Here is a 27,761-nt window from a genome sequence, read left to right as displayed (position 1 = left end):
ATCCAGCTTCCAGCTTTTGCTGAAACCACATCTCTTGCCCCTACTCCCTCACTTACTCACTCTGGCCACACTGGATTGTTCTTCTTTTTCCAACACATCCAGTAGGCTCAGGTCTTAGGACCTCTCTACCTTCTCTTCTCTCTGTCAGGCAAAGCTTTCCCCAGAGATTGGAATGTTTCACCTCCTTACTTCATCCAGGTTCTGCTCAAATGGCACCTTATCAGACATGTCTCTTCTGACCTGCTCAATGAGAAAGAGGTTCCCCCTTCTCCCAGACACACACTTTCAATGTCTGAGCCCCCCTTTTATTTCTTTGTAACTGTTAACTGTCTTCTCTGTTAGCGGCTTTTTCTGTTGCATTTAATGCTGCATCCCTTTGGTTACAACATTGAGTCCATAACAGGTGCTCAATAAGTATTTGTGAAATGAATGAGTACATAAACACTATAACAACAAAGGCAAGTTTTATGATGTGAATAGATAATCCAATAGAGGAGTAACAGTAACAGTAAGAAAACACGTTGGCAGCAATCAAAGACACAATCTGTTTCTCTGACTTCTAAAGTTCTGGACTTTCTCCTGCCCTGCTTCAGTTGCTCCTAGAGAAGCCCTCACTTCCTGTCTGCTCCACTGGCATGCTGTTCCTTGCTCTGCTCTGGTCTCAGGGAACTCCCCAGGCCTTGGCTGTATAACCATCCCTCCATCTTCCCATTTTAGGTTTTCCATGTTCTGATGAACCCATATGGACCTTTTTCTTTACTTGCACACCCGTGTCATCACTATCAAAGTTCAAGTCATTAATAAAATATCAGAATTGTTATATAATCATTATCAAGGCAGCATATATTCAATTTATAATTAGAAAAAATGAGGTAGAAAATAAATCAGACAAAACCTCTTGCACACATTCTTCAGAGATACCCTTCAAAAGACTGTTAGCATTTTGGTTTAACTTAGGTCTGGGTAAGAAGCTACCTTGCCCAAGCTATGGTCATGTAGGATCCTCCCTGGCTGATTTAGACCTGTGGTGTCCTTGCCAAAAAGAAGGAAAATAATGGAAATTAAATATAATGTAGCATGTAGCATTTTATGAGTTGGTGAATCAGCAAAAAAAAAAAAAAAAAAAAAACCAGAACAAAACAAAAAACACATCTAAATAATGGTAGTACCATTCTGGTGATGTTGTTGTTAAACTTACAAATGTATACATATATAAATGTGTGTGTATGTACATACATACATATATATAATTAGAAGAATTTTAAACTGCAACAGTCATTCTGACTATATGAGAAATTGACAATATCTTATAAGTGATAAAAAATATAGCTTTTTTTGAGGTATATTTGACATATTCATTTCAGGTATAAAGCATAATGATTTGATATTTGTATATATTGTAAAATGACCACCACAGGAAGCCTAGTTAACATCTATCATTATACATAGTTTAAACATTTTTTTTCTTGTGATGAGAACTTTTAAGATCCATTCTCTTAGCAATTTTCAAATGTGCAATACAGTATTATAAACCATAGTCACCGTGGTTTATATTATATTCCTATGAATTCAGGGGTTATTTTGTACTTAAAATAATCTAATAGCAGAAAAACTTACACTGGAAGATGTTATTAGTATATCTATTTTAGCCAAAATATAATAATCTATTTTAACCAAAAAAAAAAAAAAAAGGAAAAATCATCTAAGTTCAATAATGAGGAAATGGTTGTCATATCTTTTTTTTTTTAATATTTTATTTTTATTTATTCCTGAGAGACACAGAGAGAGAGAGGCAGAGACACAGGCAGAGGGAGAGGCAGGCTCCATTCCATGCAGGGAGCCTGACGTGGGACTCGATCCCAGGTCTCCAGGATCACACCCTGGGCTGAAGGCGGTGCTAAACTGCTGAGCCACCGGTCTGCCCTAAGTTGTGATATATCTTAAGGAAAAAACTTTCCATTCACAATTATAATTATAAACAATAAATAGGAAAATGTTTAGAGCATAGTATTAAATGGAAAAATACGAGATTGTAAACAGGTAAAAACATTTAAGAATGTGGACTATGAACAGGGAGTAGAAGACAATACACAAAAAACAAATCTTCATAACAGGGGGATGGGATTATGGGTGATTTTTTTTTTCTTTTCTCAAAGTACTATTTGAATATATTGACTGCTATTATTTTGATATTTTTTTGTTTTATTATAAAAATATGCAATTGCCAATCTCTAAGAGTTTATGACTTTGTGTCAGATGTTTGTAACCTACTCAGTAGCTCTTCTCAGGCCCCTGTCTCTTTGCCCATCTCCTACATAAAAGGTTGCAAATGCCCTCTTTGGACTTCCCAGCCCCCTTCACAGCCAGTGCTTGTCATGACCCACTCCTGGCCAATGAGATCCAAAGGAAAGCCTGGTGGACTACAGCTGCAAAAAAGTTTCCTCCCTTATAATGTCAGGCCCATTAAGAAGACCCTTTTTGCCTTTGTCCTTTTGCTCCACCTTTTCGCTTCTGAAGACTGTTTCTGGAAGGTGTGGTAACCATCTTGAAATATCACCAACTCTTTGTGGAGGGCAGGATAGAATGACAGAAGGACCCTTGGTACTAGACAATACCACCAAGTTACTGAACAAACTCAACAGGCTGCCTCAAGACTTCCTAATAACTAAACAATAAATGTCCTCGTGGTTTGAACCACTATTAGGTTTTCTATTACTTGAAGTTCAGTGCATTCTAACCAAGACAGCCAGACAAAAATAAGACTCACTGGCACTCAGAGCTATCTAGGTATATGGAAACCACAAAATGACAGGAAACATCACAATAAACATACAGATTAATTTAAAAGAATGTTACACTCTTACAGACAGAAGCAAAAAAAAAAAAAACCAAGAACCCCAATACATACTTATTTGTTGCAAATTCCCTGGATCTGTTAATGTTTCTTGGTAGAAAAAAAATTATATTTTTTATTAAAATAAAACAAGCATCCAGATACCTTTTTTGGCTTTAATCTTTTTCAAGTGTGTATGTCTCAGGAAGCAACCTTTTAGGGAGTGATATGGTAACGGTTTTTCTCCCTCCCTACATCCTTTGACCCCTTTTATTATTATAGAATCCTACTAAATTATGTAATATGGAGCTCCCTGGGATTTGATGATCCACTGCCTGGTGGGGGTGGGGGAAGAATGTGATTTCTTTTTTGATCTAGTATGGGGAGTCTTTTCAACTTGGGCTTTGTGTCTACTCAATACAAATCTTTTTTTGAAGATGATAACGAGCAATTGAGTTTGCTGAAAAGGAAATTGATTGACTAAAGCTGGAGAAGTTGGTGATGAAATAGCTTTGTATAAATAGACTTTAGAAATAGAATTCTAATGTATCCTATTTTTTTCTTTTTTCTTTTCTTTTCTTTTTTTATTTTATTTTATCCTATTTTTTTCTAAATGGCAGATGACCCTTATATTAAACAAAAAGCCAGGAGAATGGACCCCGTGATTATTGTCAGCGAGGTGGTAAATCCTTGGCTTGGTATGGACAGCGAAAGTGGAATTTAAATAGCACATAAGTGATAAAAGTGAAGACACTGGCTCTGCCCCACAGTGCTCTTAAATGATGATAGGGTGAGGGTGAAGTAGCCACATCATGTTTCATCCCTGTGGTCACTGGTGTTGGTTTGGAAACTCCAGTTGGCTGAGATTAGTGCAGGGAGAGAAAAGGAGCCTCCATCCTTTATTTCTGCATGATATTCCCTCCAGAAGCTGCATCAGGAGAGAGTGATACCCTCAGTTCAGATGGCAGTTATCTGCAAGTAGCAGAAAACCCTTCTTAAAGTGTCTTATACAGATGTCTTTCCATTCTCTTTTTTTGTTTTTCCACGTAACAAGAAACCCAGAAGTAAGCTGATGCTCATTTAACTCAGTTGATCAGTAGTAGCACCAGGAACCTAGTCTCTTTCTACATATTAGCTGCAGCATCCTTAAGGTGCTGGTCTTCACCTTCATCATTGACTCCTAATGATGGCAGGATGGCTATACTCCATTACTTGAATCCAAGGCAGGAAGAAGGGAATGGGACAGGAGGATACTACTAGCAATATATGTATACATGTACAGACAGACACACACACACATATATATTTAAAATCTGGAAAGTAAAATGTTTCACAGAAAAATTTCAAAGATTCCTGTTTATGTGTCATTGGTCCAAATTGTGTCACATGGCCATCCCTTGATGCAAGGAGGCTGGGGGGAAAACAGCTTGTCACATTGCCTGCCTGAGCAATATTGGGATTCTGTTAGTACGATGCTGTCATAAAAATATAGGAAGAATAGAAACATTCTCTCCTGTTTTGCTAAAGATCATTAGTCCACTTTGGGCTCTTCAAGGGCTCCAGAAGTCATAGTGGAAACTTGTAGGAGACAGCAGCAGAGCTCAGGAAGGGATGCCCCTGAGAAAAACAACCTGGCCTCTCTCCTCATCCTTTAGTCTCTTCTCCCCTGAAAGGAACAGTGACGTCTCTGATGGGGGATGTTAGGGGAGGGAACTGAGCATACTCTCATCATTCCTTTCCTCCCTCCTCTCCTTTGGGATTTCCTGATTCATCTATCCGTTTCTGATCATGCAGGAAACTTAGTGGACAGTCCTTGACCCCATGGGTGAGGACTGAGATTGTCCAGCTGTGCCTGTGACCAGGAGCAATGTGGAATAAGCCTATTGTTGCACAACTGGCTAGTCCTCTAATTTAGCATTTCTCAGTAAGAAAGCCAATAATTTTCATTTTCACTTATCTGACACCTGTGTCTAGCAGTTAATTATTATTGAACTCAAATGGGTGAAAGAGAGGTTGTATGTATGAACACCCTAATACTCTTCCATGCACGAGCCTCTGTATCCTCAGACTAGTATGGCCCTGGCACGAAGCTCTAATAGTCCACTGATACACCTGAATATGGAAGAAACCATCAAAAGATGTAGTCTCCTTTATGTGAGTAATGTTTAGCTTCCATTTCTATGGCCTTTCTTTTTCTTGCCAGGATCATGTAGTTGAACACTTTTAGGCTCAACTGGAATATTAGTCTATTTGCTTGAACTTATACAAAGTGAATCCAACATAAAGTAGCTGAGGTTTAAAGATGATTAAGGCAGTAAGACCACCCCCAAATTACTTCAAGGATGGATGTTTAGTTGACAAAAAATAAGTCTTCATTCTTGGATTGAGTGAAAAACAAACTACAGAGGAAAGAAAACAGATTTCTGAAAATATCCTTTCCGTCCCCTCATGAAAAGAACATTGGCAATTCTTCATTGTAGAACAGCTGTGTTTGGAAACTGTTCTTCTTCATCTAGGTTTGGGGTTACTTAAGATCCTGTACAAGTCATGACCTGTATATCTGAGTCTGATCCAAAAGAAACTTATGTTAAAAAAAAAAAAAAAAAGGAAAGAAGAAAGAAAAAAGGTATTATATTCAGGAAAGTTCAGCCATGAGAACAATACTGAGAATTTCCTAAAGTGTTTCCCAGATCTCACCAGCTCTCTATGCATAAATATGCATGTAACCAAAACGTAGTTTTGTGGCTTCTGGGCAACTCTCATAATTTAAAGCATATCCTTAAAAATCAACAGACCCACCCATGTAGAAGAGTTAAATAAATTCTCACTGCTTGGCTGCTCAGCAGGCTTACTATTTTCCCTGAAAAGACCTCTTTACAGGATATGCTAGTCCTGTAATGTGGTAGGGAGGCTGATTGGGCAGACCAGAGGGCCTCAGGGTGCCCTGGACCACCTGGTTCTGAGGGAAGACTGGCAGTAGGGCATTCCCAAAGGGGGAGTTTGTACCCTGGCCACTTAGTGCTCCATTAACCCATCCTGGTGTTGTTCGTGTATGAGAACCTAAAGCAACATTGCTGAAAAAAAAAACCCCAAAAAACAAAAAAACACAAAACACTTAAACTGCTCCAAGCATTAGGATGGAAGCTGATTGCACAGAAGGTTGCTGGTTTGAGTTCCAGATGTTTGACCCAAATAGACATGTTCAAATGTAATTGCAGATTTCCCACCCAGGTGAGGCTCATGGACAGATAACCTTGACCTGACCAGGTATATCCTAAATCCCTTTTACCTTTACTTGCAAAAATGTACCCAACCAAACAAAATGGGTGTATCCACAAAGACTTTACCAGAGACGCACACTCACTAGGGGTGACACAATAACAAGGGATTGATTTTTAGGGATTTGACCTTCTGCAATGTAGGAGCTAGTTGAACAGTCTCTGTGAAGTAGGCAGAGACTACTTCACAACTCACTAACTCACTCAAAGTTAGCAGGCAGGCAGTTGGGAAGAAGTGATGGGCGTGAAGTAGGAGAAGCATAGACAAATTGGACCATGTGAGAAGGAGGCAGAATTTGTAAGGATGGCTGGACCTCAAATGGCTTTCTTGGCTACCTTCAAGGCACCAAGGCTATAGCCCCACGCCAGTCCAGCCAGAGGAGCTCTGGATCTCTACGCACAGTGTGAGTGGCAAGAGCACCCTTGGCCAGTACCAACCTTCTAAGCACAAAACAAAAATGGTTACTTCATTTCTGCCTCCTGAACCTCAGACAAAACTTGACTCAAGCCCATGGGCCAAGGAGGAGGACTCTGGGAAACACAGTCCCAGCTTAGCTAAATTGACAGGATCCACATCCACCCCAGAGAAGAAGAAGGCAGCTGGGGAGGCTGTAGGAACACTAGTATCTTGATTATGTTTCGGGACGGAAAACTGAATGTGCTTTACAATCAAGTAGCCAGGTCAACTGAGGGCAGGAAAGTGGGACATTTTCACTTTACATGACAAAAGGAATCTGAGATGGAGCATAGAGAAGCTAAAAGCCCAGCATAAATTATTCAAAATATAAAAAGATACAGAGAAAATGAATAGACACCTTGAATAGAAACAAAGTGTGAAAGGCATAGAAACTGCCCTGGAGAAGGGAGATTCCTTGAAAGGGCTCTAGCAGCAACAGCAGTAAGAGCACCAGCTCAAAGGACAGCTAGGTCTTCGCTGACATCCATGTGAATGAGCAGGGATGTGCTGGGGAGTAAATCAGGGGATTTCTGTGCTTACAAGAATCCCTATAAAGGAAAGAGATCCAGCTCTCCCTGTCAATTCTCAACATGTCTAGACAAGGTACCTCTGCTAACTCATCCAAAGGATGAAGTGAGGTAATGTACCCTAATCCATGGCCTGCCGGTATCGTCACATCCTTAAGAGTTTGGGGGTCCCAAAGGTGGATTTCTGATTGGGTTCCTGGAATTCTTAATACACAAGCTTGAACACTCTCTCATACTGTCTCCTCACTTTCTCTTATATTTTTCAACCCGCATAATTTTCTCTAAGGAGAAACTGAAGTTGAGTCATAAGCAGATGGGGAGTAGGAACCAGCCACTTACTTCTGCAAACAGACATGGCAGCCTTTAAAACCATCACTGTGATAACTGCTGATGACAGACATTCTGAAATGTTTCAGAGACATTTGGAAGATGTGATTTAGCCAGAGAGGCTTATGTTATTTGGAACTGTCACTTTTTTCTGTATATCATTAGGCTGTGCATCCTGCTAATTGCATATGTACAATTACCCTCAAGTGCACTTATCCTTGACCTGCCCACATTATAAATATTTTAGATCTATGTGCTTCTAGTCTGACAAGATGATTGTGATTCATCCTTTCCTCCCTGGGTTGCAAACCAGGTTGCTCTTTACAACTGGAATAGAAAGCCGGGATTCATTATATTTTGGTTTTTATGATAATATTTTAAGGGGAGAAGAATTTTAATAGGCATGAATGATATAAAATGTAAATAATGACTCTCTGTTTTTGTTTTTTTTTTTTAAGATCTTATTTTTAAGTGATTTCTATACCCAGCGTGGGGCTGGAACTCATGACACCAAGATCAAGAGTCACATGCTCCACCAACTGAGCCAGTCAGAAGCCCCATGACTATATATTTGAAGATTTTATTTATTTATTTGAGGGAGAGAGTGAGTGAGTGAACAAGAGTGTGTGTGCATGCACAGGGAGGGGGAGAGGGAGAGAGAATCTCCAGGAGACTCTGCTCTGAGCATGGAGCCCAACAAGGGGCTTGATCTCACGACTATGAGATCATGACTTGAGCAGAAACCAAGAGTCATTTAACTGACTGCCACCCAGGCGCCCTGAGTGTAGATTTGAAAGGGAAATTAATGCCATTAAAATTTAAACTAAAAGGGGAAAAAATAAAATAAATACATTATTTTACTGGTAAAAAGATAGGCATCTTGTTGACCCTCTAAAGAAACAAAATCTCTTCATGGATATCCCACATTAACCTCAGAATATTGCTTTCCAGTGTTTGACGGAAACTAGGCCTCTACACTTACAAGATGTAAGTGCAATTTATATTGACTCTTTCAGTTCTTTAACTTCTGACTCATCGGAACTGGAAACATCTCTAGAGCACAGAACACATACCGACAACTGAACATCTCAGCAACATAAAAAAGTATTGCGATAACATTAATACATTATTTCTAGTACTTACCCAAAGTGTTCCATGGATTTTCAAGATCTATATAGTTCAAATCAATTTCTATCCAGAGATCTACATGGTGACCCTTCAAAGGTTTGAAAGTTTTGACACTAAAGACAGAATTGTAATAAGAGCCTGTAAGGAGTGAAGCCTTAGTGGCTTAAGGCTCTAAACTGACAGGGATTAAGATATGACCAAGTTCCATCTGAAATGGACGGTCCCTGACAAGCTCCAAAGAGCCAAGTACACCTGCCATTTGGTATGAATGATGCTGTCTTTGGAGACAGCTTCCTTTTAGGGGTCGAGTGCTCACAGTTCTCTTGGTATGGAGGAGCCAAGACACTGGTCAGCTTCAGAATCACTACCCAACGCCTTCCTAAGAGCAAGCAGGACAGCTTATGGCTGTAGACAATGGGTGCGGTCAGATGAGGGAACCCCCCTGTCTCCAGAGGTAACTTCCTAGTGACCTTCTTTATTAAAAAATAAATAAAAGAGAGAAAGAAAAGGTCTATTAGAATAGGCATGTCTTCCTTCCCCTCCACTCTCTTCCTTCCTCCCTACAACCAACCCGGACAAAATGGCCATTTGAATGAATGCTTTGAATGCTTCCTCAATCACCTTTGACATTACCACCTGGATGCGTGAGGCCTATTGTTTTTCTTTCCTCCTTCCCCAGCTCGGTTCTGAAAGAACATTGATGCAATTACTGATAAATTATTTGTGGGGACTCAATGACCAGTCCTTAGTTTAATAGAGTAGAATGGATTCCTCTCAGGGTAAAAGCAAGGCCTTAATCAAGTCTTTGAGGGATCCAATGTCTTTCTGGAAGCTATACTGGATCAGGGAAGGCATTCTGGTGCCTCTGTACACTGGGATAGCATCGGAGCCTGGAAAACCCTATGTGTGTAGTGCATACTCTCCAACGGCCTGGTCTCTGGTGCACCCTTGACTTTGAGAGACTTGTCTGATGAGACCATACTATTCCTGGGGCTGCCTTAAAGAAGAGTAGGGCAAAATATAAAGCATTTCCAGCACCCAGAAGGCTCCCTGGGGGTTTCTAATTGTCTCTGGCATCATAATAGGCTCTTGGTTAACAGAGGCCTCCAGTTTCAGAGAAAATCAGAACAAGGACGCCTGGGTGGTTTGGTGGTTAAGCATCTGCCTTCGGCTCAGGGCATGATCCCAGAGTGCCTGGATCGAGTCCCACATTGGGCTTCCTGCATGGAGCCTGCTTCTCTCTCTGCCTATGTCTCGGCCTCTCTCTCTGTGTGTCTCTCACAAAGGAATAAATAAAATCTTAAAAAAAAATAAAAAGAAAGTTAAAAAGAAAATCAGAACAGACCAGTGTGACATCAGTGACCCTCCCCCCATCCCCAAGAGAGAAGCCACAGAAGCCACAAAAGCAGATTTCTGAAGTCTCTCCATCTCGAATCTCCCAAGAAGAGAACTAGCACCCCCACCCCCTATAGAGAGCTAGCCCCTGAGAAGCAAGGGGCTGCTGGTGTCACAGCAGGTCTCATGCCCCACGCCAAATACACATACCCATTCCAAGCCTACTCTGGAGAAGGGGAGTAAAGCTTTGAATCGCATATGACAGTTTGAACAGATTTTAATAACTAAAAGAGACCTGGAGATTTCCCTATATCACCCTAAAATAACACTAGGGTATGAAATGGATGATATGAAAAGACATGGTTAAAAGCAATGATTAAAAATATATAAAGCCAGGGGCGCCTAGGTGGCTCAGCTGGTTAAGCGTCTGCCTTGAACTCAGGTCATGATGCTGGGGTCCTGGGATCCAGCCACCCCGGGCTCCCTGCTTAATGGAGGATCTGCTTCTCCCTCTGCCCTTCCCCCCACCCCACCCCTGCTTGTGCTCTTGCATGCTCTCTCAAATAAATTTTTAAGATATTAAAAAGAATGTATAAAGCCATTTCCTTCTTCAAGTCAAGGCTCCTCAAACTGGTTACCTAAACCTGTGTAAAAACTTAGTTTCTGGGGGCACCTGGGTGGGCCACTGGTTGAGTGTCTGCCTTCCTGCTCAGGTCATGATCCCAGAGCAGAAAGCTTCAGGTTTTTCTAATTTTCTCTCCCTTGAGGGTATTTCACTTGTCCATGAAGAGGAACCCTGTGGCAGCCTGGGCTCTGAGCCCTGGGCAGAGAGTCAAGAGACCAGAGCCCCGGATTCAGCAGTGGCAAAGCCGCAGGCCCAGATGACCCCACTGCCTCTGAGTCTCGGTTTTCTCATCCATCAAATACCCTGCAGCACTGGCTCCCCGGGTGCTTCCAATTTCCCCTCGACTTGCTTGTGGATGACTCATAACCTGATATTTTATAGGGGCCAGAGCATTTGAAACACATCAAATATAGGTTAAATGCAATTCAAACAGTTAAGCCACATAGAACACCAATTACAGACGTACAGAGATTCATTCCTTCACTCCAGGGTTTGTGTGTTGCTCTGGAAGTCAGGCTAAATCTCCCCCACGTTCCAAAGCGCAGTTATTAAGTGGACATCGGTGATGCAGCCTGCGCCTGACGTGGTGGCTGCGAGATGGATCACCTGGGACCTCGAGGTCTCCACCCCCATCCGCAAGTGCAGCCAGGAGGCCAGCTGGGCGCAGGCTCCTTCAGAGCAGCCGTTTTGCCATCTCAGTATTAAAGGGAGAAGCAAAATACGTCAGAGCTCCTAGGGAAGGAGGTATTTGTGGCTTCTTTTTTTTCTTTCCCTGAAAAAGTTTTTAAAAAGTTATTTATCAAATATTTCAATTGTACAAGGAGATACAGATAAAAATATAAAACAGTACACCTTTACCTTACCCAGGTTTGTTTTTTTTTTCCTTACCCAGGTTTTAAGATCATTAACATTTGACCACATGTACTTAGATTAAAAAACCACAAGAAGGAAGGAAGGAAGGAAAAAAACATTTTAGTTGGAATCAAAATGCCTCCCTAATCTCAACTGAGGACGTACTGCCTCTCCCCCAAGGTATTAACTTTTTTATTCGTGTGCCTTTTTGCTGCTCATGTTTTTATACTTTTCTACATATTTATTCATAAGTATATATATGTGTGTTTTAATATTTTATGTAAAGGCTATCTCACTGAAAGTGACATTTTGCAACTTGCACTTTTAACATTACATTTTAGATGAATCCATGCTGAAATAGGTGCTTATTCATTTTAACTGAATGTACTATTTCCTTGTACGATGTTGAAACCATAATTATCAAAAAAAAAAAAAAAGAAACCATAATTATCTGTTCCAGTATTGAAAGATATTAACCCTTCTAATCGAGTCACATGACAAGCAGTGGACAAACCTGTACCTATCCGATTGGCAAATAAGGGGAAATTGATTCCTTGAAGGTTGCGAGCACCTCCTACATTAGCAGAGGTTGCGGAATTGTTTTCCTAAGTGGCTCTGCACATTGACACCCCATTAGTAATATGTGAGTTCTTGTTGCTCAACATGCTTGGTCACATTTGGTATTACCAAACTTGGATTTTAGTCAGTCTGCTAAGTGTGAAATGGTATCTATCTCATTTGTGATCATAACTGGCATTTTCCTGATCACTAGAGATGAAGATTTTTTTTCCCTGTTTGTTGGACTTGAGAGGCTTCTCTTTTATTAACCGTATATATTCTTTGCTCCTTTTTCCATTGGGTTGTTGCCTCTTTCTTGCTGGCTTGTATTTCCTTCTGTTTTGAGATAGATAGTAATCCTTTCTTGGTTGGAATTAGGAGTTGCAAAGTAGGAGTTGTTCTGCTTTTTGCCGGTAGACGCGGCTGTCTCTTGTTAGAGTGCTAACAACGGACACCTACCTGGGTTTGGACTTGGGGATGGAGAGGAAGAGTTAGCTTCTCATTTGGCTTTGGTTTTCTGGCTATTCAGGTGCAGACAAAAGCATTGATTAGGTCCAGCCTCGTTCGCTACAGTACTGCAGTGAGACTGGGGCTGAAGCTCCGCGGAAAGGGTTACTTGTTTGGTTCTCTCTGTGCATCTCATAGGAATGGATGGTTTATTTAGGAAGGGCTTAGGACCCCAGTGATCTTAGACCCAGGTTTCCCATGGTGACCTGCACATTCAAATCTCCTGGGGAACTTCCAAAAATAGTGTGGACAACCTGGCCTTACCCCCAAAACAATTAAATCAGAATTTCTGAGGATGGATTCCAGGCATCAATATTTTAGAACTTTCCAGGTGGTTTTAACATGCAGCCAGGGTGCTGAACCACTGCCTGCAACAAGTAGCATCTTCACCACAGCCTGTTGTAACTTTCCACACTTTGATGTTTGAGTCAAGACACCTGCTCTCATTAAGAATTATTAATTAGGGGGGTGGGGGTGACTGGGTGATGGGCACTGAGGGGGGCACTTGATGGGATGAGCACTGGGTGTTATTCTATATGTTGGCAAATTGAACACCAATAAAAGATAAATTTATTTTTTAAAAAAAGAATTATTAATTAATTAAGAGTTCTCTATGCAGATAGGGAAGAACTAGTAATACATGTATTTTTAAAAGGCCAAGAGACTGACTATGTGATACAACAAAGCTTCTAAATCATATGCACTGTTGAGGTCAACAAGCCAGAGAGTTCTATATTCTCTTTTCCTACCCCCTCCATTATTTGATCTTTGTTTTTGTCTCCTTGGAAGACAAAAATGCTCAGTCTATTATATTTTTGCAGCTGGAACTATAGTCCCTAGAGCCTGAAGACTTAATTTTATTCTAAGGGTTGTGATGGTGACGCTGCAGGATTTACAGTATTTTTCTGTCCTGGTAACTCCCTTCTCTATTTTCCGGTTAATTCTTGTACTCAGAATCTTCTCTGCTATGTTGTGCCGCATTTTGGTTCCACAAAGGACCCCATTGGCACTGATCACCCTAGATCCTATTCTCCAGGGCATCTAGGAGCTTCCCTCGGCTTCGAAGCCTTCTTGGAGGTAGGACCAAAAATCTCTAGCATACATCACACAGAAGAACAGAGCTTCTTGGAAGATGCTGGGTTCTTGGAAGAGAAATGTTTCCAGATTTCCCTTTGAGCCTGCCCTATTCTTTTCTCCAGGGAAGAGGGACAGGATTTCCTTTTGACATCGGCAGACTGTTCAGATGCAGTCCCGGGGTATATGAGCAGAAGAACTGGGCTATTTTCAAGAGGGCACATGTCTAAACTCCAAAGGAAATGTCTGCTGAAAGGAACTACTAGACGCTCCTTTTCTCTACTGATTAGAAACTCACTGATGAACCATGGAAGGCCCAACACTTCACATTGTCCCCTCTCCCTACTACCCACAGGTCTACACTGACCTCAGCTTCATTCTTGCTCACTTTCATCTCAACATTCAATGACAGCTATGCATTTTAGCCTGTTTCCATGCCAAGGATGTGGGTCTTTCCCTTTATCTTGTTTTGTACCGCATCTCTTAATTTTTTTCTTGAAAGAATGTTAGGCTTTTTCTCATGCTAATTGCTTGCTTGGAGGCTTGGGTTTCTTCTAAAACCTTTCTTTAGTACTTTCATCAGAAAGTGTACCCCACTGTCTAACTTTCCGTGTGACCTCAGGAGGCCGGGCCTGGAAAGGGACAACAAGGTAATTAGCTTTTTCTTTATAAAATTTAAAATAGGGGACCCCGGGGGGCTCAGTGGTTTAGCGCCTACCTTTGGCCCAGGGCGTGATCCTGGAGTCCTGGAATCGAGTCCCTCGTCGGGCTCCTGGCGTGGAGCCTGCTTCTCCTTCTGCCTGTGTCTCTGCCTCTCTCTTTCTCTCTCTATGTCTATCATGAATAAATAAATAAAATCTTTAAAAAAAAAGACAAAATAGGCACATGTGGCTTCAGTTAAAAATATTAAAAAGTACATTTAGTGACACATAAAACTAAAAAACGTGCACCCTTTGTTGGAATTTATGCAACCCCATAATGTGTACATGTTGTGATAAATTTATATATTCTATGGAGGTACGTGTACAAATACATAAATATAAATACCTGAGTGTATATAAAGCACTAAAGACACCGTTGAGCACCTAGTAAATGAACAAAAACAAATAGATGTGCCATCATGCAGCAGAACAAAGGATTCGTGGGGAATGGGCAGGCCACAGGGAATGCCTAGTTGGGGGTGAGGATACAGCGTGGAGAGCGCTGCGCAGCTCATGGGCAGTGCTGGTGTTTTTTTTATTCTCATCAGAGAAACTGGAATGAGTTAAAGTCAAGGAGCATGCTGAGCTTTAACCCCTTCCATAGTTCCAGAGTGACACAAGGCATGATTTAGAGCCAGACAGCTTGCCCAGGTTTTTGGTTCTTAGTGGAAGTCGTCTGTGATTGATTACACAGGACCAGGGGTTCGAACACCCATTGTGCCTGACCCAGGGCTCAATGCAGCCAGGCAGATGCTTTACTGCATTCCCATAATTTTTCTGGCTCCAGTCAAAGCCCTTGGATTTGAGTAGTTGTGAGATTGACCCAGGACTAGTTGGATGGTCCTGGACCCAGCACCCACTGCTACGACCCCAAGCAGTTGAGGCCGTTTGCATGCCAGACCAGGGCACCCAAACCCAGAGACTGACAGGAGGCTCTGGGTACTGACCAGGGCTTTGATCATCCACACAACTAGGGTTGGGCTGTAAACTAAGTTCCAGTGGGAGTGGGACAAAAGGTCAACCAGGGGCAGTCACAGCCTGAGATGGCCTGAGACAGAATCATCATCAGACCCCTGCCTGGCAGGGAAGTTGGATTGGACGTGTTCTGACCTCAGCTCCACGGGTTCAGCCAACCCTGGATCAGCTTTGGTTTGGGCCCCATTGCACTGGTGGCAATGCTGCTCTTCCAACTTACAGTTTTCCATGAAAGCAACCAAAAACAGGAGACAATTACATTTGCAATATTTTTTTTTTTGCAGATATGTCTTCTTGATCATTGTACTTTGTAGCTGCACTACTTTTTTGTTGTTGTTGTTAGAAAATAAAAGTCTGAAGCCTAAAGAAGCAAACAAAAAGCTGTATTACGTGGTTACATTGGTGGTTGGAAATGATGTTTTTTGGTAAATATTTTTTGAAAGTGTAACTTGTTTTCATTGGCATGGAAAGTTCCACGGGGACTTGTAAAAAAGTACAGGGGCTTCTTTGTGTTCTTAGGCACTGATTCAAGGAATTGTTGATGGATCAATAATGCTACAACTACTTAAACTTCTGAGAGAATTCATCCTACTGGAGTATCTTTAGGTTTAAGAGAAAATATTTTTATAAGGCTTACTTTGATGGGGGGGGATTAATTGTGGATTCGTGATTGCTTAGGGAGGGACAGTTTGGGAACTTTCCTAATGACCCCATTCCGAGTGAGGAGCCAAGTCCAGCCCTGGGATCACACACTCACATCCTTCCGGCTATTTTAGCTCTGGAGGGAAGTCCATGAGTACCTCCTGTCCTGAGACAACTGCTTAGGGTGGGGACCAGTCAGAAATAGAAAGCAAAAGTGCCAGGAGCTGTCTCTGTCCACGTCCCAGGCCGAAATTCTTGATTCATTTAGCCTACATTACCCCCCTGAATCAGTGCCCTCTGAGAACCTGACTTTCCCCAAAGGATAGGAGTTTTTTTTATAATTACTATGTGATGAAATCAGCCTTACTAGAAGTGAATCATATGCATGTTGAACACATGGAATAACTAAATGGTTCAGGTTCATTCTCATTTTAGTTCTCCCAAGACCTATGCTGGCCAAAATGTTGATTGTAATATTTAGAAATGGCCTGGGCACTTCTGTTTTTATTAAGAACAGAGGTACTGATGGTGGGACCATCTTTTCTCTTACTATCTGTGTCTACCTAATGACAGAGATTCGACAAATACTTATTACATAAATGAATAAAGAATAAAGGATGCTTTCAGTTCCATTTTGAAGCATTTATCAACTATCTGGTATGTCCAGGAAGAATGGACACAAACACCTGCTCCCAAATCTGGCCAATCTCGACTTCACCCTTGATATGTCATACAAATAATGACGAGACAATCCCCCCTCCTACTTACTCCCTGAAAGTGAGTTTAAGGTGAATTTCTATGTGTTACTCAACAGAGTCAGCAAATGAGGTTTTCCCAATCTGGACACAATTGGCATTTTGGACTAAATAATATTTCACTTTGGGAACTGCCCTGTGCCCTGTGGGGTATTTAGCAGCCTCTCTGGATGCTGGTAGGGCACACCCCCCATGTATGACAACCGAAAATGCTTCAAGGTGGTGCCAGATGTCCTTTGAGGAGGAAATCACCCTGAGTTAGAAACCCCAGCTCTCCAAAAAAGAGTAGCACGTGGTTACACCATCCTAAGCAATGCTGAAATGACAGAAAAACCCAGTAACCCACTTTTCTGTTGTTATCCAGTGAAGGTGTTCTATAATATTCTGCTCCAAGGAACTCACACTGAGTGGACTCTTCTCTGAGAAGCAAGGCTTTTGTTGATGGGAACAATAAGTGCTGTTTTAGGGCAGAGATTTAGAGTTTAAAAACCTACGAAAATAATATTTTGTTTCTTTGAAACAGAGTAATGGAAAAATGAAGACCCAAATAGTCAAATCCTCACCTTGGTGGACTTAAACGTTTAAAGAGGTAAAATGAGTACATACGCGCAATAAAAAATTAATCCAAGAAGGGAAAAATGGAAAACAAATGTCTCCCCCTTTCCAGATCCCCCCTAACTCTCCCCAAAGCTAACCACTTTACACATTTTTTTTTTTATTTCAGGAAAGTGAACGTTTATAATAAGGCAGGTTGAAGCTCTCCTTGGGGAGGTGGGAATAGATACAGGTGTGACCTTGGCAACAGGGCAGTGACTTGAAGCTAATACTAATTCTGAATAAATCAGAGAGACCTGGGCTTTGAGACTATTCATTACTTATCTACCCTCCCTAGGAAGGGATAGTCTTCTTTTTCCCAGGCTACCCTGGCTGCGTACTTTAGAAATTAAGCTGTTTTAGTTTAAATCTGATAGGGTTTTCACTCCTGAGCGAGCTCGCGGAGACTGGTCTTTGGCAGGGAGTTCTGACCCCATCTTTGTTAGGGCTGCCCGGCTGTGTTTGTGCCAGGGACTCGTTGACGGCCTTTCTGCCTTGGTACACAGGACACCCACTCTTTCACTGCATTAGCGTGTTGATCTGAAGAGAACAATTGGGCCTTTGTGGTCACGCTGAGGTTCCCCCGCCAGGCCCCGTGAATGGACACAGGTTTCTAGAGAGATGGGCACCCATCGGTACAGTAGCTACTGTCTTCTCCCTCAACGTGCTGGTGGAGTGCAGTGACTTCCCTTAATGAGGTCGGCTCTTCAGAAAGTCCTGAATTGGTTTGATGTTCTGAAGCACTTGGGGCTCTTGATCTAAAACTACAGACTTTATGAAGAATTTCTTAGTATTCTCTAAGCATGCTTTTCATCCAGTGAATGAATCTCTTTATGTGTTCTAGCCTCTAACACCCTAAAGTTCAGACGCATACAAGTAAAAGGGGGCATTTGTATGAGGAAAACAAGATTTCAGGACAACAGGTTTTTTTGACTGTGAACTTTCATGACATTTTCCCTCTTAATATATTGCCATTTGTTCATTCACATTTTCCTGCAGTCACAGACATTTATTAAACAACAACTGTATGCAAGAGACTGTGTTGGGTGCTGTGTGGGATACAGGGAGCAAGGGAGGGAGCAGATCAGAGTGGCTGAGAGCTCTGGGTTGGAAGCAGAACCCTCCTTGGTGGCTTTCCCTCATCTGGGCCATGTGCTCTGGAGCAAGTCACTTCACCTCTCTGTCTCAGATTCCACATCTGAAAAATTATCATGAGGATTAATCAATAACATGCTTGCAAAGCACATACTGCCAAGCACCTTCTAGCCACTTGTTTGATGTTCATGAAAAAAGGCATTTATGCAAATAATTATATCCCGTGTGGTAAAGAACAAAAGAATGAAAGGAGGGTATAGTCACAGAGAAGGGAACATTAGCTACTGTAACAAGCCCCGTACCTGTGGGGTAACACAATAGGGATGGCTTTCTAGGCTACCTCTGCTCCAAGCGATTCCCAGATCCTGGCTCCTCCTGTCTGTGCCCTTCTTCAGCTTCAGAATCATTCACTTCAAGGTACGTGGGTAGGACAAAAGAACATGAGTAGGAAAAAAGAGCGTATGTGTGAAATAGTGCTTGTGATGTCTTGTAGCAAGGCCTATTAGTCACCTATTGTTGTGAAACAAAGGGCCTCAAATTTAGCAGCTTAAAACAACTCAGTTTCTGCAGGTCAGGAATGCCACAGCGGCTTAGCTGGAGGGTTCTAGCTTTGGGTCTCTTGTGAGGCTGGAATTCAGATTTGGCTGGGCTGTAGTCATCTAAAGGCTTGAATGAGATAGGAGGATCCTCTTCCAAGAGAGCTCATTCACATGACTGTTGACAGAAGGTCTGTTCTTTGCTGGCTCTTGGCATGATGCCTGTTTCTTGCCATGTGGACCTCCCCACTGGGCTGTTTGTGTGTTACTACAACATGGCAGCTGGCTTCCCCCAGAGCCGATGATCTGAGAGGAAGAACAAGGAGAAAGCTCTAATGCCTTTTATGATCTAGTTTTAGAAAAAAAAAAAAAAAGATCTAGTCTTAGAAGCCATATGCTGCCATTCCTGCTATGTTCGGTCATTAGAAGAGGGTCATTAAGTTCAACCACGTCAAGGAAAGTGGAATTAAGCTGCAATTCTTGAAAGGAGGGGTATCACAGAATTTGTGGACCACATACATACTGAGCACAAACGTCCTGAAGCCCAGGGAATTCCCTAAGTGATAAGAGGAGATAAAAGTGAAAGGAGTATCTTTGGTTATTTAAAAGAAGCCCCCTTTAACCAGTCCTCAGTTTATTTTGAGGAAGTGACTTTTGGAAAGACCCAAGGGTTAGGAGAACCAGCCTTGTGATTTGAGGATTGGCATTTTCAGCCCCACTCCAACAACTTTGAGTGGGGAGCTGAAGGTTGAGTTCATTACCTATCATGCCTATACCATAAGTCTTCCATAAAAATCCCTGAAGTATCAATTCATAGCACTTCTTAGCTGGTGAACACCTCCTCGGGCTGGGAGAGTAGTGCACCCTAGCTCCACGGGGACAGAAGCTCTTGTGCTAAGGACCCTTCCAGACTTTTTGCTGTGTATCTCTTCATCTGGCTGTTAGTCTGTATGCTTTACCAGCCTTTATAATAAACTGGTAAATGTAAACAAGTGTTTCCCTGAGTTCTGGGAGCCATTCTAGCAAATTACCAAACCAGAGGAGGGGATTGTGGGGACCCCAATTTATAGCCAGTTGGTTAGAAGTGTAGGTGATAATGTGGGGTGTGCAATTGGCATCTGGATTGGGGGAATGGTCTTCTGGAACAGAGCCCTTAACTTGTGAGAGCTGAATGCTAACTCCAGGTGGATCATGTCAGGATCATACTGGATTGGACAGTATGCCCAGCTGATGTTGGAGAATTGGTTGATATGGAGAACCCCCAGCCACACACACACCTGGTCACAGAAGTGAGTGGAACAGTGGAGGAAAACTTCACTGAACAAAGGAAAGGACTTTGCCTTTCATAGGTTCCAATTCCTTCTTGGATCCTCATTAGCTGTGTACCTTCAGGTGGTTTACTCAGTCTTTATCAGTTTTGGTTTCTTCACCTGGACAGTGGGAACAATAATACCTCTTTTAGCAGGTGTGAGGAAGGTTTGAGAAAACATGTATAAGATACTTAAGGCAGTAAGTGGTAGCTCTTTATAATGGAATGGAAGGTTGATCAATGGAAGCTCTTTATAATGAATAAAGAAATAGTCCTAGAGAGTTTTAACAACTTGTTCAAAATCAGATAGAGGCTTGATTAGAACCTCACATTAGAACCAGTATGAACATCAGCCTAGAGATCCAAAATAACACCCAGGTCTGGGATAGAGGTGGCCGTGGAAGGTTTGAACAGAGAGACAGGACAGCACCAGCCCTTGAAAGCAAGAGAGGAACTTAAGCTGATGTACTAGAGAGAAAGATGTGATCATAAATTCTTGGGCAGGGAGGTGTTTTATGCAAACATATTCTGAGATTCAGTTGCAAATAGATGAATGATATAATTAATACAATAGACTTTGAATCGAGAATAGGAATATTCATTCAGCCACCAAGGTCAGTAGAGAAAGCGCTACTAAAAAGCACCCGGCGGCTTTCATCATGTAGTCAAGGAAACAAGGAGACTAAAAAAGATATCACCAAAGAAACTGTTTTGAAAATATCTATACAAGAAAAAGGAAAGCCAGCTACATATTCTGAACCCATGTTCCCATGGCAGCATGTGTCTGTATGGAGTGCCTGTCCCATAAAGCATGGGTATAATTGTGTGTGTGTGTGTGTGTGTGTGTGTGTGTGTGTGTGTGTGTAAGTGAAGGGAAAATGTAGAGGATTCATACCCAACCCATGTGATGCTGCAGTTGGGAGAGAGGGTTTAAGCACATGGTCCCCCTGTGGCATCTAGAGGTGGATGAGAAATTTCCAGGAGCTTTGTGAGCTTTTCAGTCTTCTGAAATAAGATCTGTGGAGAAGAAGTAGCATCTCAGAAGTCCTTTTGTCGACATGGAAAGTATTGACTGGAACCTGGGATCTCATACGTATGCAAATAGAACCCTCTGTAGTAGTGGGGTGAATAGTGTAATGTCCTGGACAGAACTAAAGACATGGGGCCAGATGGACTGGCATCAGGATCCAGTCTTTGTACTAATTCACTGTGGGGCCTTTGGCAACTTGTCTTATCAGTACATGAGCATCTGAGAGTCCTCTCTGAGAGTCCTGAGAGAAAATGATGAAATCGACCTTTAGTGGTGTGAGAATCCAAGGAGGCATCTTAAATACCAGTACCTGGCATATGGGAGCCATCTAACACTTCTTTCTCCTCTCTCCCTTCTCTTCTGAATAAGAGACTCTTAAACTTTATAGTGTGTAATAATCATGTGGGAGATGCAGCCCTCACCTCCTACCCAAGAATCTGATCCAATGGCCTTCCAGGGGAGGGGGGATGTCCAGAAATCTGCATATTTCCCCTGAGCCACAGGAGATTTGAGGAGGTGATCCAACAAGCCTACATCTGCAAACACTGTCCTAGAGGAGATACAAACCAGAGAAAGCTAGATGCCAAAGGATAAGATCTCTAAGTGAACCTCAAGGGTTCCTTCCTGGCTATTTTTATTATGCTGGGGATGAGGAGGGATTGTGAGCGAAAGCCACATCGCTTTCTAGAGATGCCTGTCACCCTGACCCCAGACCAATCAGCCACATTAACAGTGGAAGCTTCATTTTTAAATCGAATCCCTATCAGCTCCTTGTGTAAAGGCCAGGTGAGGAAACGGGGCACTGCAGAAGCTGTGCTTTGGCCAAATCCATAGTGTTCGTTCATTGGTTGTGTCATTGCTTCACTTCTTCTTTCATGAATTACTGTCTATTATATGAAGCTTACATAGAAGTACAGGACCTGCTCTCTGCTACCAAAAACAGAAGATGTTAAAATAGGACAATCTGAGGGGTGCCCGGGGGGCTCAGTTGGTTAAGTGTTGGCCTTTGGCTCAGGTCAAGATCCCAGGGTCCTGGGGTGGAGCCCCACATTGGATTCCCTGCTCAGGGAGGAGTCTGCTTCTCCTTCTCCCTCTGCCACTCCTCCTGCTTGTGCACACACGCTCTCTCTCTCACTCTCTGTCAAATAAACAAAATCTTTAAAAAAAAAATTTAAAAAAGGACAATTTGACTATCTGCAAAGACAACAGTACGGAATGTGATGAAAGTAGAAACCAAGCAGTAGAGATAACACATTGCGTAGCCGTGGGAGTTCAGTGGATGGGCATCCAAGAACGGTTTACTGGAGCCTTTGAGAACTGGGCTGGGGCTTGAAAAGAGAATTTGATTTGGACAGCTAGAGTGAGCGGAAGGCATTCCAGCTTTCTCCCTTCATTGAGTACTTTTTAAAAATGTATTTTTTTTTAATTTTTATTTATTTATGATAGTCACAGAGAGATAGAGAGAGAGGCAGAGACACAGGCAGAGGGAGAAGCAGGCTCCATGCACCAGGAGCCCGACGTGGGATTCGATCCCGGGTCTCCAGGATCGTGCCCTGGGCCAAAGGCAGGCGCCAAACCACTGCGCCACCCAGGGATCCCTAAAAATGTATTATTTAGTGAATCATTACATATCCATTACATATCCTACCACATATCCTTTGTTTTTAGATGTGTTACTAAGTTTTATCATCATTGTTCAGACCAGTACCTCTGCCCTTCATTGTTTGTGATACTCTGTTTCCTGGGGAAACTGAGCACTCTTGTAATTCTTGTACCCTAGACAATTTTTTGGTAAATTCACCTCCATATTTTCTGAAGGATATTTTAAAATAAATTTTTGATGTTCCCAAAAAATCCATTCGCATGTACAAAGCATGTGATTTGATTAGTTAACTAGAGAAGAGTTCAAATTGCTGTTATACATAGTTTTCCTGTTGAAAACCTATTTACAAATTCTGTTGAGGCTTACCTCAGAGAGGCCTAGCACCCTGGGTAAGCTCGTGTGGCTGCAGAGCCTTGGGAGGCTGGGATGGTTCCCAAGAATGAAGGCAACTGATTATCCATCCAACCTGGGTGACCCAGAGGAATATTATCACCGCAGACCCAGGACAGTTCTGTCTGTAGAACCTGCCACACAAGGGCAGCTCGCCTAGGAGATTAAATGGCCGACTGTTGCCAGGCACCGGAATGACAAAGTCAGGGTTGCTCCCAACCTGATTTCCAAATCAGGTAAAAAGAAAGGAGCCAGGTTCAGCCTGCCATGTCCTGACACTGCCTGGCTCTGCAGGCCTCTTTAAATAGCCCCAATCGATTACCTGGGATCTGTGGAGGTGCTAGTTCAAGAGAAAGGGTCTTGATATGTACTAAGCTCCTCTCAAATGCTGAGTGTTGTACAGATGTCCTTAAACATCACATCTGTTTTAAGAATATTCTCTACCTGTTTTATCTCTTTTTTTAATATAACATAGGCAATATTTATTAAATCATTAAATTAAGAGTTAATGAATTACTAAATGGTACATTAATGCAGAATGGTACTGGTTTATTTGACTCCGGTGTCCATGACTTTCCTTATCTACTGCACTGTCCAGCCCCGACACCAAGCCCAAGGAGCTGTGAATCCGGACATCTGTGTCAACATAGGCCCTGCCTGTCAACATATAGACAGGCACATGGGTTGTCCAAAACATAGGGAGATCTGGGTATCTGTTAAGGAAATAAATGACTGTGACTTTTCCAGGCAAAAGAATATCTGTAACATCTTGCACTGTGGGAATCTCGGGGTGTGCTGGAGCCAGTTTGTACTGGCTTGCATGAGCCAGTAGCTAAATTTTCAGGAATTTTGTGAGACCATTCTTAAACTCTTACATTAAAAACAAATGTTGTAGGTGCAACTCACTTCCTAATGATTTTATTACATTTCCCCATTACCTCTGCTCTTAAGATAGAAATAGTAATGCTAGTATGTGCGTGTGTTTCCAACATTCAGTGACATTTTGTTGGTATCTTGACCTCAGTCTTGGAAGTTGCCATTATGCTAAGGAAATTGATAAATATTACTAGCCTAGGGGTAGTTTGTCCAGAAAAGGTGGTTGTTAAACATTTACCAACACACCACCGGGCAGTATCCATACAGGTGTTGTCATGAATTACCTTTATCAGAAATAAACAGTCTACAAAGACTAACGAATGCCTTCTGAGAGCCCAGTGTGGTATCCACCCAGCAGAGACTTGGCCAGGAGAGTGGAAGTCAGGAAAACAAAAAATCTGTTGGGAGTATTAGTAAGGTGAGTAGTATAGACTCCCTACGTCAGAACACTTGGGCATTCACAAAACTGTGACACACAGGCTCTTGGGTGAGCTTCACACTGGTTCTGGAAGGTGGTTCCTCTGCCGTCAAAGAAGAGCAAGTCTAATTTGTTGTCCTTGCAATGGTCAGCTGACAGAAGCCCTGGAGTGTGGCTGATGCTTCTTCCAGAGGACTCTGCTTCCTGGGCCTCAGTGCTAAATGGCCAAGCAACAACAGCCCCGGCTGGTGAGCTGTACGATCACCCATTCACAGCAGACTTCAGGATGTGGTTTCTGGATGGCTTGCTTTAACTTAGTACAAAACCTGTTTCTGGGTGCTACCAGCATACTGGCCCAGTGATCTTCACCAAACATCAGATTTACCTCCATGGGTAAAGGAATCTGGAAATAAATAGGACAGAATAATTGGGAGAGGGTCAGAAATGAAACTCCTAGCCTCGCATGTAAAATCATATATCTCTATTCCAGTGTCAAAAGGAGGAGCTGTAAAGTAAACTTGAAATTTTATGGTAAAGATGGTCTTTCAGGGATCTTTAAAACTTGGTAGGTTGATACCCATGACAGAGATATAGTTAATTTCTTTGGATCTTATTTCTTTTCTTCAATTGTCTTCATTAAGAATTTAGAAAACAATTCATTCCACTGAAAATTTTAAACAATATTCAAGAATATAAAGCTAAAAAGGATATTGCTTGTGTACACCTGTTCTCCTGGGATAATTGCACTATGATTTGTATTCTTCTAGAACTTTTTCTAAACACACACCCTTCCACATGATTTGAAAATTTTTGGTAAAAAAAAAAAAATGGAATATACCAACTATATATGTAGTTCTGTGCCTTGCTCTGCTCATAGTGTATCTTAGAGAAGATCTAGACCATGTTTTGCATGTATAATAGAGAATTCTATTGTGCAGATGTACCATCAGTATCTCAAGAGCTCCCCATTCAAGAAAATAGAACTTTTCTTCAATTGTTTTAAAAAAATTACAGTAAATAAACATCCACATAAGTATGTTCTTGCCTACTTGTACTGTTATTTCTATAGGATAACTAGGAATAAAACTGTAGGGTAAAAATGTATGTGGATTTGCAATTTGGAAAGTTCTGTCAAATTGCCTTTCAAAAGTAGTACTTATTTATACTACCACAGTATTACAGTAAAGACCTATTACCCCACTGATTCTTACCAATATTTTATATAAAGAATCTTAAATTATGTTCCATCTCAGGTATATGTTGCTCTTATTGTGCAATTACATGACATTGTTTACCTGCTTTTTGTGTTTTTTCTTTGAATTGCCTGTTTCTGCCCTTTGTCCATTTTCCTATTAATTTGTATTGACTCTATTTGACTTATATGAGCTCTTCATTTAGAACATTTGGTAGCTTTATATATTAGGGATATTACTATTTGTAGTGCTACGAATATTTTCTCACTTGTCCATTTATTTTTGAACTTTATTAAAGTTCTATTTGGGGCCATATTTACAATTTGCATTCCTTTGTAGATAAATCTGATCTGTTCCCTCATAGCTTCTGGGCATGGAGCGTTGTTTTGGATACTCTGAGATGAAGACAAGGTAACTAGAAAGCCTTAAAGAAAAAAAGAAGCCTTGAAAGTTTGACTGATTGATGTCATAAAAAGCCAGCATTTTTTAGATACTTTCCTATGAATTCTATTATGTACCGGAGCAAAGCAAAATAAAATATTTTTCCAACAAGTTTACTAAATGCTTTTTACAGACCAAGGAAAGAATAGAAAGCAGCAAGGACATCTGTGCTCAGCGAACACACAAGCCTGGAATAAAGCAGCCCCGACAGGAAATGGGGAAAAAGTCTTGACATGTAAATTTCATCATTTGCTCTGGAGCAGAAATTCAACACTCACTCATTCTGTTTTTATTTTCCAAGTAAAAAGAAAAGAAAGGATTAGAAAACTGCCAAGTGCTCTGTGTTTGAGAAGTGACCACTACTTTCAAGCTCAGGCGTATCCAGCCTTCTCTTTGTAACACACATTTTTGGGTAACATGTATAATATTCCTGAGAAGGGGCCAAAATGTGAACAACTGGTTGATGTTTAAGTTCTTGAAATGTGGAGATGAATTAGGCTGTGATTTTGGAAGGAATTAGTTATTCCCTAAGAAATTGAGGGCATGTTTACTGGTTCTGTAAGCATTATATTACCTTTACTTAAAATATCAAAATCTTTATGCTCCTTTTACCCTGAGATCGTTTTTTTTTTTTTAACTTTAAATGCCACCAATAAGCAAAGGAACTATGAATGTCCAAACAATTCTTAAATATTCTTCAACCAGATAACTCTAATTTAATTGCTTAGAATAGCTTGTTTTGAATAGGACTTCCAGTACATGGGTATATAGTTGCTTGAAATATCTCATAATGGAACAAGAGAAAAGAAAAAAATACCTCCATTTTCAGCATTTTAGGGTTCTGTCTGTAAGAATAACTGTAGGGCAAAGAGTGGTCAGCTAAAACTGAAACACCAGTTACTTTGGAGAGTCCTGAGTATGAGAGAGAAGGCACCATTGCAGGAAGATGTCGCTCAATAAAATACAGATTACAGTGATTGGAAAGGAGACCAGAAACTGTATCTCTGGCCTTCGGTGTCTATATCCCATTGCTTTGGCAACGGGCAAGAAAGAAAGTAAACTTGCTAACACCCAGAAATAAATATGACCTGCTGGCCATTCCTGAACTTAATGTGGAGACTCAAAGGCAAAATAGAAAATAAACTTTATTTATTTTTAAAGATTTTTATTTGTTCATGAGAGACACTGAGAGTGAGAAAGACACAGTCAGAGGGAGAAGCAGGCTTCCTGCGGGGAGCCTGGTGTGGGACTCGATCCCGGGACTCTGGGATCAGGCCCTGAGCAGAAGGCAGATGCTCAACCACTGAGGTATCCCGGTGTCCCAAGAATAAACTTTATCCAAGAGAAAGAGACTATGAGGAAGAGAAATCTAGGAGTAGAAATTAAAAAACTGAAGACCAAGTGCCATGCCGGAGAAGATCTGGGTACAGATGGGGAGACGGGGTCAGAAGCAGCACAGAGGTGGGTAATAACTAATCCATCCAACTTGCTGGGTGACTTCAACTCTTTGATCCTTACTTCAGGTCTCCTTCAGTCTAAAGGCATAGATCACAGGTGCTGTGCTAAGTTTTGTCTTCATTCAGTGGGGAGACCCCTACTTTTTTGAGGGGGGCGGGGGATGGCCTGTTGGCAGCTGTACTTTAAGGAGACATATTAGCGTGAAGATTATTCTCTGAATTAGGGTAGCAGCAGTGGAAACCCT

General features: G+C 41.6%; 1 long non-coding RNA gene across 1 annotated transcript in view; it reads left to right on the top strand.

Moving 5' to 3' along the window:
• LOC121490396 overlaps positions 1 to 26,898 on the top strand; it is a 35,935-nt gene extending 9,037 nt beyond the window's left edge. Inside the window, exons 2-3 of the long non-coding RNA XR_005987650.1 lie at positions 11,403 to 11,542; positions 25,983 to 26,898. This is a non-coding gene — a long non-coding RNA (uncharacterized LOC121490396). The remainder of the gene's footprint in view (positions 1 to 11,402; positions 11,543 to 25,982) is intronic.
• Positions 26,899 to 27,761: the final 863 nt, after the last annotated feature.

Source organism: Vulpes lagopus, chromosome 5 (assembly GCF_018345385.1).
Source record: "Vulpes lagopus strain Blue_001 chromosome 5, ASM1834538v1, whole genome shotgun sequence".
Classification (NCBI taxonomy): Eukaryota; Metazoa; Chordata; class Mammalia; order Carnivora; family Canidae; genus Vulpes; species Vulpes lagopus.
Note: the sequence above shows the minus strand (reverse complement) of the source record. Positions and strands in the feature narration are given on the sequence as shown.